The sequence below is a fragment of the Mesoplodon mirus genome (genome assembly GCF_964341445.2).
Source record: "Mesoplodon mirus genome assembly, chromosome: 7".
NCBI classification, from domain to species: Eukaryota; Metazoa; Chordata; class Mammalia; order Artiodactyla; family Ziphiidae; genus Mesoplodon; species Mesoplodon mirus.
In genome coordinates, this window is record NC_138983.1 from 87066263 (window position 1) to 87085502 (window position 19240).

General features: G+C 44.3%; 1 protein-coding gene across 4 annotated transcripts in view; it reads right to left on the minus strand.

The window, feature by feature from the left end:
- Window positions 1-5712: 5712 nt before the first annotated feature.
- Window positions 5713-19240, minus strand: part of LOC309807115 (uncharacterized protein) — a 155773-nt gene continuing 142245 nt past the window's right edge. Inside the window, exons 5-7 of one of the 4 annotated variants that reach the window (XR_014294516.1) lie at window positions 15362-15507; window positions 10212-10350; window positions 5713-6597 (exon numbers count right to left, since the gene is read on the minus strand). The gene's annotated coding sequence lies outside the window, so the exon portion shown is untranslated. Of the gene's footprint in view, window positions 6598-10211; window positions 10453-12176; window positions 14535-15361; window positions 15508-19240 lie in introns of those variants that run through there. The other 3 variants (XR_014294517.1, XR_014294515.1, XR_014294518.1) reach the window with 3 other exon arrangements.

Consider the following 19240-nt stretch of genomic DNA (forward strand, 5'->3'; position numbering starts at 1 on the left):
TTTCCACAGTGGCTGTGCCAGTTTACATTCCTACCAACACTGTACCAGGGTTCCATTTTCTCTAAAAATTGTAAATTTTCTTCCTAGGGGTAATTGAGATGGTAGTTCAATAATAACATAAGATCAGGTGAAGTCTAAAGAAATTTTAGAAAACCTGGATAAAGTAAGAAAACATCTGTTCGCTGGCATCTGAATGTTAGAGAGACACCAAGACATGTGGGCCAAGTTCTGGAGAGAAGGGAAACACAGACGCAAGCTTGACATTGGGTGCAGCTTTTCTCCTTGGGGCATTTGCGGATTCAAATCTAACAGCCTAGGAGCTGAAAAGTCAAGGAGTTCAAAAGACTCTAACCACAGAAGCTGCTGGCATCCCTTGACTTGTAGGTGCAGCACTCTAGTCCTGCCTCTGTGGTCACTGCCTCCGCCTCTTCTTTGTATATAATCTCCTCCTGTCTCTCACTTATAAGTACACTTACAGATGGCACTTAGGGCGAGGATAGTCTCAACTCAAAATCCTTATATCTGCAAAACTTTACCTTGTAAGGTAACATTCTCAGGTCCCAGGGATTAGAGCCTGAGATCTTTGGGGCCACCAGTCAGCCCACTGTAAGCCCTAAACGTCTTCTCTCCTGAGGAGGGTCTAGGCTGGGCAGAAACCCCGACAGACATCTACCAGATGGCAGATTGAGAGCCCTTTTAGAAGGTCATTTCTCAGCTCATTTGGAACCTTGCTATTGCCTTTTTTTCTTCTTTTCTTTTCGGTACGTGGGTCTCACTGTTGCGGCCTCTACTGCTGCGGAGCACAGGCTCTGGACGCACAGGCTCAGCAGCCATGGCTCACGGGCCCAGCCGCTCGGTGGCATGTGGGATCCTCCCGGACCGGAGCACGAACCCGTGTCCCCTGCACTGGCAGGCAGACTCTCAACCACTGCGCCACCAAGGAAGCCCTGCCCTTTCTTTCTTCCTCCTGTTTGTCCTCAACAGGGGGAAGCATTAAGAGTAAATGAGGGGCTTCCCTGGTGGTGCAGTGGTTAAGAATCCGCCTGCCAATGCAGGGGACACAGGCTCGAGCCCTGGTCCAGGAAGATCCCACATGGCGCGGAGCAACTAAGCCCGTGCCCCACAACTACTGAGCCTGCGTTCTTGAGCCTGCGAGCCACAACTACATTAGATATCCTTGACTTATTACACTCTATGCCCATTACTATTTTCACCACCTCCCTCGTAATGCTTGAACCTTGGCTATGACCCATTGTCACCTCTGGACAAATAGTTTCTGCTCTATTTTCTGTCTTCTGTCCTTCTGGGCCACTTCTATCTACCATCATTACCCAAAGAACTGACTTTACAGATTCTATATGCCAGTGTGTAAGACTTGCAGTGTTTCAAGAAGTATCTCAACTTCATGATGGTGATTTGGGGTCATTACTAAAGCACTCGGGATCATACATATTCTTTTAAGGTAGTTTTACAGGACAACACACATTGGTATTTTTCTCCTATTAACAGAGTAGGAAATTGTGGGTTGATGTGCAGTTATTTCGATTAAGAAAGCAAGATATGAACACTGCTTCTTTGCTGGGGTACTTGGCACTGCTCTTTCTCGTGCTGGGACATAGTTTGCGCCTTTACAGCCTTGCATCTAGGCGTACTGATCAGACTAATGTTTGGCTTTATTGGATACGTTGACCAGTCTGATTGATATTCTGGTACATACAGGGTACTTGGTCATGGTTGCTCACCTCTGAACCTCAGCTTCATCACCTGCAAAGTTCAACTAATAGCATATCCGCTTTGTGGGGTTTTTAGGGATTTGGCGAGCGTCATAGTGCCTGGTACATGCTAGAGACTCAGGTGATGCAGTAATTACTCAAATGTGCATTTTCAGTGGATCCTTCCCACCTGGACAGGGTGACTTAACATAACAGCCTTGGGAGAGTAAGAGCAGGACAAACAGCAAGGGCAGCGTGGGCCAAGGGAAGGAGGTGAGAACTGACATGCAGGGAGCCCTCTTGCTGGTATCACCAGAGGGCCCATAGTGAGCCAGGATGTGGGGAGAGACTGGCCGCTCAGTAAGACCAGGCCAAGAAAGGCCGTGTGAGGGGGCTTAGCTTTTACGTTGTGGTAGAGGCCATCCAAAGGAGAAAGTGGAAGATGGGTAGGTATAGACTTCTCCCTTAGGAACTGTCCTCAGGGTCTGTTTATCTCCTGGCAGGGTGCGTTCAACGAGTTGGCCGCTCCAGCACATTCTAGAGAGGACTGGCCAGGTCTGACCTTCTGGAGATACAGCCCTGACCTCCTGGCCACCTCACTGAGGAGAGGGCTCATGGGGGAATCAGCTTCACTCTGCATCTGTCCACCAGTCCTGCACCCTGGACTCCAGGACCACTCACTTGCAAGAGGCACATCCAGCTGCCAGAGGAAGTGACATTTCCTGACTCATCTGGCTAAGAATGAGCAGAGTATCGCTGACCACTCCAGGGGAGTAGATGCCACAGAAGATCAGGATGCGGACAAGCCACAGAAGATCAGAAGGAACAAAGGTCAGTCCACGTGGGAGTTCACATGGGTGCCTCACAGTCCCCAACAGGCCCTCGAGTTTCCCTTCCAGCCCAACACACACTCCACCTGCCCACAGTCACCTGTGCCACCATCACAGAGCCCCACAGAGCTCCAAACATCCTCAAACACACAAACTCCCTACTTATAAGCAAATGCCTGTGTGCCCAGAACCCTCCTGCTCCAATATACATGCACTACAAACCCCAATAAAACCACAGCCACAGTCTTGAATACAAAATCACACCCCCAACGGCCCCTGATAATCAAACACCTAAATCCTCATACCCCACAAAAATCCACCCAACCCCATATAACCCCTCAATGCAAACACACAAACCCTTCAACAATAGCCAAATATATTCAAACCAAACTCACATACTTCTTAATAGAAGACACAACCCCCCAAATCCAAACAGAACACATACAGTCCGCACACAGCTGTCAACATCCACGTATGTACAATGCCTCAGAAGCTGAGACAAACACAAAATACCATCAGAGAGACACAATGTTTCCAACCTTCTCCTAAATACTCCCCCCAGAACACACCATGACCTCACACCCCCAATACAAACATACACCCATCTCCCTCTTGAAATACTATAAACAGCCTCTGTCACATCCCCTGATTATACACACACAGCTGGCAGCCCCAATTTACACTGACAACCCCAATCTCTGCAAATTCCTCCACATCAAAAATACACTCCCTGGACTCTTACCCTACAGGATGAGCATGTGTAGAACCCCTGCACTCTGAATACACACAGATCCAACACACAAAGCATTAAAATGCACACCCCTACCTCTTCTCAAATGCCTGCACACGTAGCCTCAAAACACCCAGAAGCAGCCCACCACCCAGCCACACCATGCTACACCAACCGTACACTCACAAAGGCACTCACGCCCCTCATCTCTCCCCAGATCACACATACACAGTCTCTACACAGCTTTACTATTACCCCAAACCATCCTATGCCCTAAACATACATCCAAGAGTTCCCCACACAGCCCTAACCGATGATAGAGGCAGCTGTACCAGGGGCATCACGGTACCCTGAACGGGCAAATGCCGCTGAGGTAAGTGCCTCCTATGTTGCTGCATTTCTTGCTGCTGTTGCAAATCATCCCTTGACCCCACCCAGGCTGACTGGGACACCCTAAACAGGAAGTGGCAGCATAGGAGTCAGGAAGAGGAAACTCCATTCCAGGTGCTCCCTGTCACCATCCATTGCACCAAAACATCAGATGACCAGCATGAACAAGAAACAGAGACATGTAACTATACCATGGTTGAAAGGCAAATTTTTCTAGAAAACATTTGTCCAAGGGAAGGGGGAGAAGGGTGCTCCCCCTAATTGTAGAGCCACGCGGTTACGATTCAAAGAAACGGCAGATACAGTCCAACAGGCGTGGGGCTGCATCCATGTTGTATCTGGATACGAAAAAGATAAGTTTTCGGAAGCCCCAAATCTCGCTTGCCGGTAAAGGCACATGGGCCCTGCTGCCCCATTGGCCAGGAACCCAGCAGAGGACCCTTAAGGGATATAGGGACTTCTGGGACCCTTACTGATCTCCACCAAGGGGTGGTGCCATCACACAGCTCCATCCTTCATGAGATGACTAACAGACCTCCCTGTATTGGCAGCTCTGGAGATCGGGGGTCCCTAATGATGTCAACTTGAGACCGCCCAAGCACAAGTTAGAAATTTTTGCTCAGGCGCTGCAGACTCTTCAGGAGACTGGAGTGATGGGTAGCTGTCACCTCTCCGAATCCTGTACCCTGACCTCTGCCAACACCTCTGCCTTAGGGACCTGGCAGATCCCTGGAGCGTGGCCCTCCTCTGGGACACTTGCCCATATACTTCTCTAATTTTCCTTGGGACACACATAAACAAATTTTCTTATGGCTCTCATTGACCACGGGAGCTCAAATTACAGTGCCTCCTGGGAACCCCTCCAATTATAAGCAAGGACCACACTTTAGATTACAAGGCATAGTAGTCAGGGGAGTAGAAAGCATTCAACTTCCATTGAATGTCACTATTGAAACAATCTTTATTAAAAATCTTTTAGTGGTGGTAGCCCCTTTGGCCCTACCCTTTCCCGTTACAGCTATGGATGCCTTGATGTACTGCAACGCCATTTGGAACAAACCCAAATTCCTGGCCTTCCTGGTGGAAGCTGAAACTGGGAGCCCATAAGACTGCCACCTAAGACAGTAAATATCTCCCAATAACATGTATGACAGGGGGCTGTGGGATTGCAGCCCATAATTCAGATTTTAGGAAAAGAAGAAGTCATTAAACACACCATTTCTCCTTTTCAATTTCCCCATTTGGCTGCTATTAAAGCCTGCTATTAATGAGTGGTGACTTATAATCAACTACTGAAATATAAGTGCTGATCCCCACTATTAAGGCTCCCATTTCCAACACTGTCCAGTTCATTAAGGATAAGGATATCCAAAGGGCTCCAGGGAATTACTTTGCTGTGACAATCTAGCTATTATGTTCTATTCAGTACCAGTTATTAAGGAGTCCCAGCTGCAGTCTACTTTTACTTCAGAAAGCACCCAGTATGTTTTAACCTGTCTGCCTACTGGCTATCTTAACAGCCCAGCTATTGCCCACAGTCTTTGCTGGCAAGACCTGGTGTCCCCTTGCACCGTCTGGCACTATACTGAGGTTCTAATCCACAGCCCCTCAGGAGACTGGTGCACAAGGCCCTAACATGGTTGGTGACCCATCTATAACATACAGGTGGGCTATTTATTGCCCCACATAAAATTCAAGGGCTGTCCACAACTATTAAATTTCTGGGCATTAACTGATCCTCTAAAAGCCAGGAAATTCCTTTTGCAGCTAAACCTCAGCTGTTAACTATTCAGCCACCCAACACACTATAGCAAGCCCAACACATCTTACTTAGGTCTCTCCACACTTTGGAGGCAACGAATACCACACTTGTCCATCATTCTTAGACCCATTTATGCAGCCACGTACAAACCCTCCATAGTTTACTGGCCAAGAGCTAAACAATAAGCTTTATAGCAGGCACAAAGCTCAATTAGTCAAGCCCTCCCACTGGTTCCCCCTGGCTGCTCCTTCTGGGCTGAGAATGGACTCTGTGTCCCGGACCCTTTGGACTAACACAGCTCCTCCTAGCTGCCTGTGGGCTTCTGCACCAGACGGCTGCTCTCTACACCACTACACCCCCTCAGAACCGATTTGGGAACTGGTTCCTTGGTTTTGGTCTTGGTTTTGTGTGCACTGATGCCAGACTTTGTTTGCGTCTTTTGCGTTTGGGTGTACAAAATGGGAAATACTCCATCAACCCTGAAGGAGAGCCCTTTGGGTGGGGCCTATAGTAGATAAATGGGTGTAACATAGCCCTGAGCCTATGACTAAGAAAGACATGTATACTATTGTAATAGGGTGTGGACCCAAAATATAGGATCACAAGGGCGGTAGCCCCTAAATGGCTCACTCAATTTTTATAGGATCTCGCAGTTAGAAGTGTTTTGCAAAACAGCAAGCTGCACCCGCAGTTGTTCCACCTGCCCACCCTCCCCCCATGCCGCCATCATATTCACCACCTCCTGTTTCCCCTACCCACGGGGATCAAATAGAAGTTTCTGTGTTAACCCCCAGAGGACAGGAGCCTGATTTAGTATCACCATCTAAGACTCCACAAGCCACCCAATTTGGACTGGGAGCCACATCCACAGCAGGGCAAGTTCCCTTGTGCGGACATCCTATAAGAGGCCAGGGGACTCCCTTGGCCTTGAGGCGTCCGATTCTAATTTCCCCACAGGAGCCCCGGGGAACTTTGACAGTGGGGAACGAGTTGATTGACTCTCCAATAGATACCACTCCCCAAACCCTCCCTGTTTATCTTAAGAGGCTTGTAAATATTAAACAAAGGGGAAACAAAGTCATCCTAGGAAAAACTTGCCTGTATCTTTGAGATGCAAATGTCCTTTCTGGTCTTCTCAGGAACTCTCATCTCTGCCATCTTTCTAAAATGCACCTTTTTGAAAGAGGGTAAAGTAATTTAGAAACTGACTTATCAAGGATAAATAAAAAACCTAAGTGTCTTTTCTGTAAAAATTCAGCCATCTAGACAAGTGAGTTGGATTTGTTCCATCTGCCAGAAACCTAATTTGAATCCAACCTCTTTTTGTAAACTGATGGGCTTCACATGGCTGTACCTGACTCAGTGCTGAAATTCTGAAATGACAACCATGACGTCTCTGTATGTTTGTGTCCTTGTAGGTGTCTTTGTCTTTGGATAACATTGCTGAGGTTGATTTGTGGATGAGCTCTATTTAATTGGCTTAAAGAAAAGTAAGCACTTACACACCAAACTATTCTAAATACAAGAGAAACTGAGCTACATGAGCTTCAGGTTCATGTGAACTGGGAAATATTCAGTATTAATTAAGACCTGGTATTAACGTTCGTTTGTTGATCTAATTAATATAGACATGCTGTTAGAGTCATCAACATTAAGTATAATACTTTTATTGTGCCTAGGTTTAATATAAGCTAAATAAAATCTTGTTATATCTGTTGCAAATTTGTCAGCAAGGAAATAACTTGATGTGAAGAAACTTTTAAGGAAAGAAAATGCAAATGAGGTAAGAGCTTTAGGTGAACTTTTTAAAATACTTATCTTTTAGGAAGGTCTATCTAAAATTAATCTCTCCAGATATTTGACCACTTGAAAGTCAGAATTGTGCTAAAGTAAGTGACAGAAGGTTTATGGAAAGTGGACCCTGAAAAAAAGAGTTCTGTACGTGGTCAGGACTAAGTTTAAAATAAGTTTAATTGGGTAAATACATTTTAAAAGTAAGCTGGTGCACAACTTGAATTTCGCTTTTCTCTCTGTTAAGAAGACAAGGTTTCTTAAGATTTTGGACTGCCTTTGATACCAGATTTTAAGTTTTTCTACCTTTTAAGAGATCTGTTCTGTACTTGCCTTTGAAATCTTTTATTGTTACTTTGGCTAAGTGAATAACTATTGTTTCACAGTGACATGGCATCCTATCTGTTTTAAACCCTTTTCTTATTTTTTTGACAAAACTTCCCAACTCAAATTATAATGAAGTTCCTTTGACCTCTAGCTAACTTTGGGGTGCTTCAAAGGGCCCCTGAAACACCCCAAGAGACATATTAACTAATTAGGTTGAATGACACGGGAAGTGTTGTCAAATAAGCAATAAATCTTCTTAGGTTCTATTGTATGCCAAATGACACAGGTATTCTACAGATTATATGGAGTTCCTAAAATTTGCTATGTCCTGGTAAAATGTTACCAGTCAGAATTCTCTTTATTAGCTGAAAGTGTTGCATGTCACCGCAGTAACCACGTTACTTTCTCAATTGCACTGTAATCAGATTTACACGTGCCTTCTTAAGTCTTTCACCATTGTACACAGTCATGGTTTCACTCTGATGCCTTTGCAAAAATGCTTCCTCTTCAACAAGATTTATAGAAAGGACCTTTGCATAAATACAAGTTTCTGATTTTCAAACCATAAAGGTGAACTGGGTAAGAACTTGAAGAATTCTAATGGGAAACCTGATGGCTTCATAAAGCTGTTAACAAAAACGATTAGTTGCACATGCCTGGGTAAAAGGGTTATAATTTTGGTTATAATTTTGGTTATAATTATGGTTATAATTTTTATGGTTTCTATCTGAAAAATGACTGTTTTCAATCTGTGTTTTCCAGGTGTAAGCAAAACGCTCCCCTTAAACTCATTATGATTTACAGTCATTTGTTAAATTATACCCTTGTAAGCAGAATTGAAACATTTATCTTTTTCTCTCTACCTGGGTGATCCTGCCAGTAGCATATGCTTGTCTCCAAGATTAAGCCATGCACGTCTAAGTCCGCACCGCTGGTACACTGAAACAGCGGATGGCTCACTAAATCAGTTAGGGTACCTCTGGTCGCTCGCTATTGCAATTGGATTACAAGTAGTTATACTGATCATTGTTCTTTGTTTCCAGATTGTTTGCTCTTTGTGTCTCCCTGCTGTACTGTGTCTTTGTTAACGTTACTAGCTGCATTACTTATATCCTGTCTACTTTATAAGATTGGTGTCTCTTACAGTACCCAGTATGGAACCAGGCCTCCAACAATACTTCAATGGCTAAACATCTTGAGGAAATAGACCACATTTATAACATGAAATAATTGTAATAGTGTGATTCTAGGTACAGGAGGAAGCAACAAGGGAAAATGTCTCCTGGATCATAATTAGATAGAGGATCCAGAAGATCTTTAATTAGCAATAGGGCCTAATCCAAAGACTAGCACCTGGAGTGGCATATCAAGAATTCTCCCCTGACCTGGGATGAGCCTCCCAGCGCTGTGGGACAAAATTTGATCCTGAAATGTCTCCCAAATATGGGTCAAAATCCTGACCAAGAGAAGAGGATCTGAGAAATGGAATATTTCCTGACACATCAGTCATTAGCGACTGCAGCCCCCCAACGTGAGCCGGTGAGCCCTGACGAAACTCAGGATATGAGAATATAGGATACAGGCCCCGGATAGCTGAGGCACATATCAAATGAATGACTTCAGTGAGCCCAGACTCTTGCATCTTCCCGTCCATAGAAAAGTGCTGAATTCCTTAACTTGAGATGCTGCCTCCCAGGCTTGAAGCCCTCAAAGTTCCCATCAAAGAGATCGTAACTCTCAACTTTTAGGCTGAGAATATTTTTTTAAGGCTACAGGTGTAAAGGACACACTTTCCAGAGAGGAACAAAAAAAAACAAAAACCCAACGTTTGGAACACTGGCACCAATGGTGGACACTCCCGGAAAGATCCATCTGATGAAGCAATTAGAAGGGCCGTCACCCCCTTTTATCCACAAGACTGTGGAATGGACATTGACAGTAGGGAATTGTAACAGGGAAGAGCCATATCGGACTCCACATTGGATCTGTTCCTTTTACTTTAACCTTTGCCTTCTGCTGCTTTTGTTCACTAAAAGGATACTGTCTGTACCTGTACATAATGGCCTGCCTCGGGGAACCCTGTCCCTCTGTCTGAATGTTAAACCAAAGTGCCTTTGTTCAGGGAAACATATGGACTCCTTCCACCTGTGGATGGCTACAATTAAGAAGAAATTAACACATCTCCTCCCCGAGGCTGGCCATTCCAGGGGCTATTCGCAAAACTTATGGCCTTCTTACTTTACCTCCTCATCTCCTCCCCATCTCTGTATTATAAAAGAAACTGGCACCCAAACCCCGATAAGATGGTTATTTTGAGACTTTACTCTGCCATCTTCTCGGTCTGCTGGCTTTCTGAATAAACTCATATTCCTTGCCTCAACACCTCATCTCCGATTTATGGCCTGTCGTGCGGCAAGCAGAGCAAGCTTGGACTTGGTAACATCTTTACTCAGGACATCTTTACTTGGTAACATCTTTACTCACAAAACGGGACACTGTTTTCTGTTTGTTTTGTTTTTGTTTTGGGCCGTGCCATGTGGCTCGTGGGATCGTAGTTCCTCGACCAGAGATCCAACCCGCGCTCCCTGCAGTGGAAGCTCGGAGTCCTAACCAATGGACTACCAGGGAATTCCCATGGGACACTGTTACCTGGCAGTCACGGCCCTCACCTTTGTGAGACAGAGGTAGTAGTGTAGCAGGATTGAGAACGTTGTGACGTTTAAAGATGAGGTGGTGAAAGCAGGATTTCACAGGAAGTTAATCTAGTGATACTTGCAGAGAAATGTTGTCAATTCAGCGTTAAGAAGACTGTGGACAAGGTGTGGAGTTTGCAAATAAACTTCATTTTCTAGAGTCAAATCTGCCAAGGCTTCCACTAAATTTGCAGTTGTGGCTATAACCTTAAGACACCTGAGACGGGCAAAAGCAACTGAATCAAGTTGTATGCTATAACAGGCAATGGGCCTGTGTTTACTACCATGCTCACACAGTTCTGCACGGCCTGATTATGCCTTTCATGCACAAATAAAGTAAAAGGTTTTGAATAACCTAAAGTTAATCTATTAAGTAGAGATCTCTTTTCGAACTTAAAAGGGCTAATATACTTTGCCTCCAGTGGAGATCTCACATTAAAGTATCCGGATCGGGCTTCCCAGGTGGCGCAGTGGTTGACAGTTCACCTGCCGATGCAGGGGACACGGGTTCGTGCCCCGGTCCGGGAAGATCCCACATGCCGCAGAGCGGCTGGGCCCGTGAGCCATGGCCGCTGAGCCTGCGCGTCCGGAGCCTGTGCTCCGCAACGGGAGAGGCCACAACAGTGAGAGGCCCGCGTACCGCAAAAAAAAAAAAAAAAAAAAAAAAGTTTCCGGATCAACCTGAACCTGATCATTTGGGTAACCCTAAGGCAGGCAGCTCCTGCACTGCTTGCTTTAGCCTTATAAAAACCTGCTTGTGTTTATCTTCCCAAGCAAAGGCTTCAGGAACTAAACCTTTAATAAGTTCACAGAGTGGAAGAGGTAACAGAAAAATTTGGAACCTAGAGCTTGCAATAACCAGCTAAACCTAGAAATCCACAATGCTAGCACTTAGTTGTGAGTCTAGGAAGTTCCTGTATCAGCCTAATTCTCTCTGGAGATAGCTGAATTCCTTCAGTGCTTAGATTACGTCCTAGGTAATGAACAGCGTCTACGGATAATTGTAATTTTTCCTTTGTGTTCTTTCTCAGCTAACTGTTGCAGCAAATAAATGGAATCTTTTATGAATGCCTTATGGAACCTTTACAGTAGCTGAGTACAGCAGGAGGTTATCTCCATATGGTAAAAAGGCTGATTTCTCAGGGAACTAGAGGGTACTTAAATCTTGGTGAAGTACTTGGGAGGAAAAAAGAAGGAGTCCCAGTGAACCCTCGAGGCATAAAAGTGCAGGTATATTGTTGATTGTTCCAAGTAAAGCCATGTAGATATTGGCTGTTGGGTCTCCGGGATGCTGAAGAAAGGTGAACAAAGGTCTCCAACTGTAAACCATTTCAAGTCAGTTCAAGCTTGTGACACAAGGGTGGCTAGGTTTGGAACAACAGGAAAACAGGGAAAAACTATTTTTATTAACAGCTCCCAAGTCCTGGACAAATGGCCATCCTGCCAGGTTTCCAACCAGGCAAGATTGGCATGCTGCAGGGACGAGTACAGGAATGATTACCTCCTGGGCAATTAGGTCTTCTACAATAGCTATGGGACCTTGTATGACCGCAGGCTTTAATAGCTGTTGAGGAAACCTAGGGAGAGGCTTAGCTACATCTATCTGAATCTTTATAGGTTTGCATTTTTTTATTCTTCTCATGTTAACACTGTCAGAAGTAGCCCCCAAATTTGCAGGCATCTCCATCCAATTAGGGAACTTTTGTTGAACTTCCGCTTTTAGGTCCAGGACAGATTGTAAGGAACATAACTGATCAGGTTCACGTTGATCAGGAAATTTTAAGGTGAGATCTCCACTGGAGGCAAAATGTACTGGCCCTTTGAAGTTAGAAAAGAGATCTCTACTGAGTAGATTAACTGGGGCTATACTGCATAGCAGAAAGGAATCTTGGTTGAGATAAAAAATTCTCTCTGAACTGTATTAGGTACTCCCACTATGGAAACATCCTCTTTACTCAGAGGGACCTGTTGTTCTTTGAGGGTGGGATTTAGAGTAGAAAGCACAGCTCTGGTTAGGGCTAGGGGTAGGGTGTTGAACGGTTAGGTAATTATGTTTACAGTTAGGGTTAGAGTTTAATGTAGATTTCAAAGTAAAATATGAGAGTGGGGTTTAAAGTAGAAAGCATAGCTCCAGTATCAACTAAAATTTGGCCGTTTTTCATTATATTTTCCTCTGGGCTGTTTAAGGTCATTGCTGGTAATAGTTTACCAGAGAACCTCTGGAGTTCTGCCAACTAGGCGAGAGGGTCACGGGGGGCCCTCCCTTTGAGACAGATATGAGAGCAATTGTGAAGAGTTTGCATAGGACTTTTGAGGACACCTCTTTTTCCAGTGTCCTCACTGATTACAAATGAAACATCAACTTTGGGTCATCAAATTGATCATGGACCCCTAGGAGGTTGTAATGGGGGAGGCCCAGGTGTCATTTTGTGTCCCTTGCCTTAGAGCTGTTGTAACTGTAAGGCTATGAGCTTGGTGGATTTCTGTTTGTGATCTTGCTCCAAGGTCCTTTCAAAATGCTCAGCTATAGTCACGAGTTCAGTCAGGCCTATAGCCTCCCACCCTCTTTTCTGCCCTTTTATCAATCCACTAATCTCAGAAGATAATCCACTTACAAAGAGGGCAGTTAAAGCAGGCTGAGTGGCCTTTTTATTCCTTGGAACACCAACTGCTGTAAAAAGAGAGCTTCCAAACTGGCTCTAAAGTCTTCCACAGATTCACCCCTCTTTTGTTTGTACAAGTGAATAATACATCAATCATTATTAGGCCAATTAATAATAGACCAAGTGTGAGCAGGGAAGATTTTAGGAATAGCTTATAAAAGGTTAGTTGTTATTCTGCAAGCCTTTTTAGGTTGAGGATCTTGAATATCATCCTAGGGATTATGTCATTTTGCTTCCCACATCCATTCTGGGGCTTCCCCCAGTCCTACCAACATGTGTACAAGTGGATAAAGATCTAGCAGTTTGGGGACATACGCCCTGACAGTGACTCTGAAGTCTTTAAAAAATGTTGGGGGTTCCTCCAAGGTTTAGAGAATTCTTTGACTACAGCTCTCAGTTCAGTCTTTGACCAAGGGGTAAAGGACACCTGAGGGGGCTCACCTGCAATCTCAGGTAGTTTTACTTTAAATGGCAATTGTTAAATATTCTTTTTGGAATAGAAAAGTATTTCAGACAGAAAATGAGTAAAACAAGAGTACTCAGGTGAAAAAGGAAAGGGGGGGACAGTAGGAGTTAAATCTGCAGTCACATCCGTCCTATGGTCTTTTGTTTCAGGTACCTTTTGTCTCTTTAATTTTTCATTAGCTTTTTGTTCTAAGTCTCTCAACGAAGCTATTTTGGAATCTTGAAACCGTCTGTAAACTTTTACATACCAAGTAAAGCAGGCATCTCATTCTCCCTGTGCAATCTGTGAACCCTTGCTCTCTAGTGTTTTCCTTAAATGTACAATCTTGTCTAACTGGAACATGCCCCACAATGACCACTGTAATTCTAGATCAATATTAGTATAATTTTTCCATCTTTCTAAATATCTACAACCTCCAGGACCATAGTTCTTAAATATAAAATAAGCAGGTGTGCCAGAAGCTGGCATTCTCAACTCTTTGGCGATAAAGGATCTCATTTCCTTAGCTAGCCTTTGTCAACCCAAAAGAACACACAAAAAACCTGCGCCTTAATATATCAGCAGTAACAAAGAGATGTTACTATGTCCTGGACAAAAGAAGGCCTGGTATGCACCACCACCGATTCCCAGGGATCCTTGGACTGAGGAAAAAGATCCAAACGGCAAATCCCAAGGAAGGGGGACTGCAAACTGATTCCAAACAAAATGGAGAACTATAGCCACCACCAACAGCTCCAAGCATGGAAACTGGGGGCTGATTCCAAACAGATGGGCAAGTGCAGACTACACTGTCAGCAGTGCCCAGTGTGGAATCCAGGGAACAAAATTAGGGGCTACGGTTTACCACTCAAAAATATACTGGCAATAACCAAGAGATGTTACTGTGTCCTGGGAATTTCCATCTGAAAGGCTAGGGGTTTGGCCTCAAGGAGAATCCTCTACCAGCCAAACTGACCTGCCCTGTAAAGGAAAGCCAGTTAGATTGGGAGCACAAACGCAAAGAGAATGGAGCTCAAACCAAGAGGAGCTTACCAACAACCTTCAGGAATGGCAAGAAAGACAGTGAACTCAAAGGAGTTGTGGGCACCACACCTGTTTCTCCTTGTCCCAAAATGTTAATCAGAAATTTGCTTCAGATCCCATCACTGCCACCAATATATTTACCTTTTTCTTTTTAAAAAGATAAGCATTTAATCATAAAATCATCTTGTTAGCAGTAGCAATCATAAGAGTGGATTTTAGAAAAGTGCACATACATATTTTTATACAGAACATTTCTGGAGGGATACATATTAAACTGTTAGTGGCCACCTCTGCATGCCCCCAATGTATTAAAAAACAAAATTTAACTGAGTAAATTGGAAGATTTACTTTGAATTTTGAATAAATTGGCCTTATTAAACGATTCATGAATCAGGCAGTATCTCATCTGATAGAAAGGGAGATACTCCAACGGGTTACACAACATGGAAGGCTTTCTCTTTTTTTGGCCATGCCACATGGCATGTGGAAATCTTAGTTCCCCGACCAGGGATCAAACCCGTGCACTGGAAGCGCGGAGTCTTGGCTGATGGACCACAAGGGAAGTCCCAGAAGACTTGTATAGTAAGGAGGGTGGGACAAGGAAAGAAAGTCATCATCAAGGGAAAAAATGGAAGTTCACTGGAGGAAAGTAAAACTTCAGGTGACAACGGCGTCTCATTGGCTAAACTGCGGAATTTTCTATTAGCTATTTCTATTTTCTATTTCTTGTTGCTGGCCAGGAAGGAAGTCTTCCCTCCTCCAGCTGGGGTAGTAAAGTGGTTGCACTTCCTCTTTGGGGTCAGTAAATGACCTCTTCCTGTTGGGGTAATTGATGATGAGTGGCACGGCATGAGAGCTCCCTCTACGGGCCTTCCAGACTCCAATTCTAGTGCAGGTTTCCTTTTGTTAACATTCACAGCATGTTTTATTGGCAGGAGGAGTCACAATGAGGGAGAAAAGGCCACAAGACTCACCATAAAGAAGGCTCAGAAATGCTTGGGTGGGTCCAAGGGAGGCACAAGGTGGCTGTGGGGTCAGCTGGTGGCTACAACGATCACATGGTTCCCTCTGATGGGTTTGCAGCTCGATGTGGAAGAGTGAATAAAAGGGTCAGTTCATCCTATCAGAGAAACATGAAACTGAGATAAGCTTCCCACTGCTAGAAGCATCTTGAGCCTTCAGAAAAGAACAGAGAACATGTCTAAAGGGTTTGGGAACATCAGAGCCGTATCTCCTCAGAGTGGGACTCCCCAGGCTCTCCAGGTCTCAGTCCCCAACTCTCCCTCAGTGACAAAGCCTCCCTACCTCTGTCCTTGTCAGCTCAGTGATCCCTAGAGGTCCTGCCTATCCGTGAGGACTTAGGTTTCCATGAGACAGGTTGGTTGAGACCTAGTGATACAGTTGACCAGCCTGATATGCAACAGTTCCCACCACCCTGGGGCAGTTGGGCTCAGGGACACATGGCTCTGGACCCCATGTGGAGGGTGTCCTTGCACGTCCGCTGTGCCACAGAAGAGCCAGGAATGCCTGTAGCTGTCCAACTGATTCTCAGGGGGTTTTCCTGGGAGAACCCTTGGTCACCTGACCTCCTATCCAGGAAGCCCCATGACTTTCTGATTGCTGCCTGTCATGCCAACAACACACCTGTGAAGGTTCTGCTCTGCATGGCCATCTGTCCGCCAGGCGCCCCCTTCTAGGGACCCAGACGCTAGGACCACACAAATGCTGAAGGAGTGTCCACCTGCCTAAGGTACAGACACCCCTGTATCCATCTGCATGATTTCTACTGGGAATCAACAACATTTATGGGGATTCTCTGGCCCTAAAGAACAGACCAACCTGATAGGAGCAATGCAATGATTCACAATTACCAGGGTCAATGCACATATACAAGGGCCCATAGCCCCAGAAGCCCCACTCACAATTCACATGAGTGTCCCATACATACCCACCGATGCCCAAATATTCTTGCTTCATTCATACACAATCCAAACACGCACATCAGTGGTACGCTGCTAAGTGCTTGATAAAAAGCTCTCCGAGAAAGGCGGGAAAGACTTCACTTATGGTATCTACATGGTATAAATATTCCCAGCATGACCAATTTCAAGCTACCCACCTGACATCACTAAACACACAGATGGGAAGAGATATGCACCATTGACTCTCCCAAGACAGTATGAACCAGTTCCAGCACATCCCATAACTTTTCCTGTGAATATGTGCACAGAATCCACTTACACCCCAAGGAGAACTCTCAACTCCCACCACAGATATATAACCAAAAGGATACCACATATACATTTGTGTTTGTATATATATATATATATATATATATATATATATATATATATCCTGAACACACACCCTCACCCTGAATAAATACACAAACAGACCACCTCTTACTACCTAAATTTTTACAGATGAAACCTTACTCACCCTGAATATTCACATTCCACTCTCACAACTATATATACACACACAACATGGGCCTGAAAACAAACATGTGCAACCAATATGCCATCCAGATGTACACACTGAGTACCTAAGCACACAGGGTCACCAAGTACACAACTGTCTCATGTGCAACCCCAAAAAAGACCCATATGCAATCCCACAGCCCTAAAATACATATACTGCAGGATTCCTGCACACACACATAACCTACACAGCCCACTGGTTTCCAAACACACAAACTAAACTCTCACATCCCACAGAATACATACCCCAGAAGCCCCAGGAACTCAAAAACACACACAGGCACAAATAATCTATACTTATCAAATACAGCTGACCCTTGAACAACTTGGGGGTTAGGGCGCCAACCCTCCATGCAGTGGCTCTGCATCCATGGATCCTGTAGTAGTCCTGTAGTAGTTACTGAAAAAGAAATCCACTATACGTGGACCCGTGTGGTTGAAACCCATGTTTGGGTCAACTGTACATGTAAGTCCACCTCACTAATACTGAGAACACACATACAAGCAACACCACTAAATTCTTCAGGCATTACATTTTGAAATAGACACATAGAGGACTCGAAGCCTCCTGCTACACTCACAAATCACAAATACACACATCCACAAACTACTCATGAGTATACACCCCAAATGCTCAGACACATTCAAAACAGAAAAACACCGACAACCTCTGCAGTCTTACTAAGATACATACACAATTCTCACACACCTATGGACACACACATGCAAATATTCCTAACCCCTGAATATATGGATCCCCTCCCAAACACTATACATTATGCTACCTCTCCAGAATACAAGCTCCCCACCACTACTCCAACATACAAACTGTATAGGTGTGTGTGTGTGTGTATATATACATTTCTACCCTCACCCTGAATATATAGACAGACCACCTCTTACTCCTACCAAACACATGTATAGACACCCTAGCGTTCTCCAAAGAAATACACTTTGAATACTCCTAACAACTCCATACCTTATGAACAAACTCTGATAATGCATGCACCTGATGATGGACACGCACACGGATTAGAATACACAAGTAAGATACATGAAAATATCTCCAGCAAACCATTTATGAAACAACTTCCATATATCAAATTATCCCTAGCTATCAGGAGCCAGCTCACACATATGCAAGTACTAACAAATACCCGTATCACATATTTCTAATACATACAAATGCAATTGTCCATCTTCCCTGTAGAAACATAGAACCCTACCTCTCTATCAGATACACTCACTTCCCAAAATACATAAGCCTAAGAGGCTCCTACTGAAAATTACAAATGCACAGCCTCAGCAAATATTCCTCCAAGTGGCCATGCCCCTTGAATACACACACAAACTCATTGAACACACAACTCTCCACAAGTCCCAAATAGAACCACAATTACCCAGTACACTACAAATAGGCAATAATGTCACCCTATACGCCCTTTGTTCCAAATACACATACAGTACCACACTACTGGCGTATACATAACCCCACATTCCCAACCTCTCACGCAGAATGAACTCTGCCATCTTGCAGAATACAGGATCATACAAACACAACATACCTACACATTCAACATCCACCAGCCCCATAAAATAGTCACAGACTTGCCCTCTACACATCCAAATATACATACACAGCTCCTGAACATGCACACCCACAAACACCCCATAACCATACAACATGCCCTGAATACACAAATGATCAGCCTACATTCCCCAAATATACAAAATTAACAGACTGGACACCCAAAGTAATATACACCACTACTTTTCCTGACATTGCCCTTATGCATATGCAGATAATCCTTCCAAATCCACCATTAGACACACACAAATCCCCAAATTCATGGGTGAAAAAAACACATGTAAACATATTCCCCAAACACCAAATTACAAACACCTAACCACCAACTCCTTGAGTAGGCCTGCGTCACATCTCAACACCCTCCAAATACAACACTCACTCTTACACACTCTCACAAAAACACAGGCATGACCTCCCTTCAAACACAAATATCCACGGACAAAACCAACCCACACATTTGACTACCTATCAGATTCCCACCAACCAATTAAGTATGTACAGACCCCATCTATGCTTGCAAATCAATCATGATTTGACACCAGACTACAAATACATGTTTATTACCACATTCAGCAAAGTTGCTCGCATCACTGACAAAAGAATGCAGTTTGAACACAAGTGTTGACTGATGTTTTTATGATAAGAAGGAAGACACTAGTGAAACGATGAGTGTGTTCCTTCCATCTTCACTCATTTTCCAATCACCTGAGCTACACCTTCGGAACCAGATGAGGGTTTTCAACTCGCAAGAACTTCCCTCTAGCTTTTGTACTCTTCACAACGCG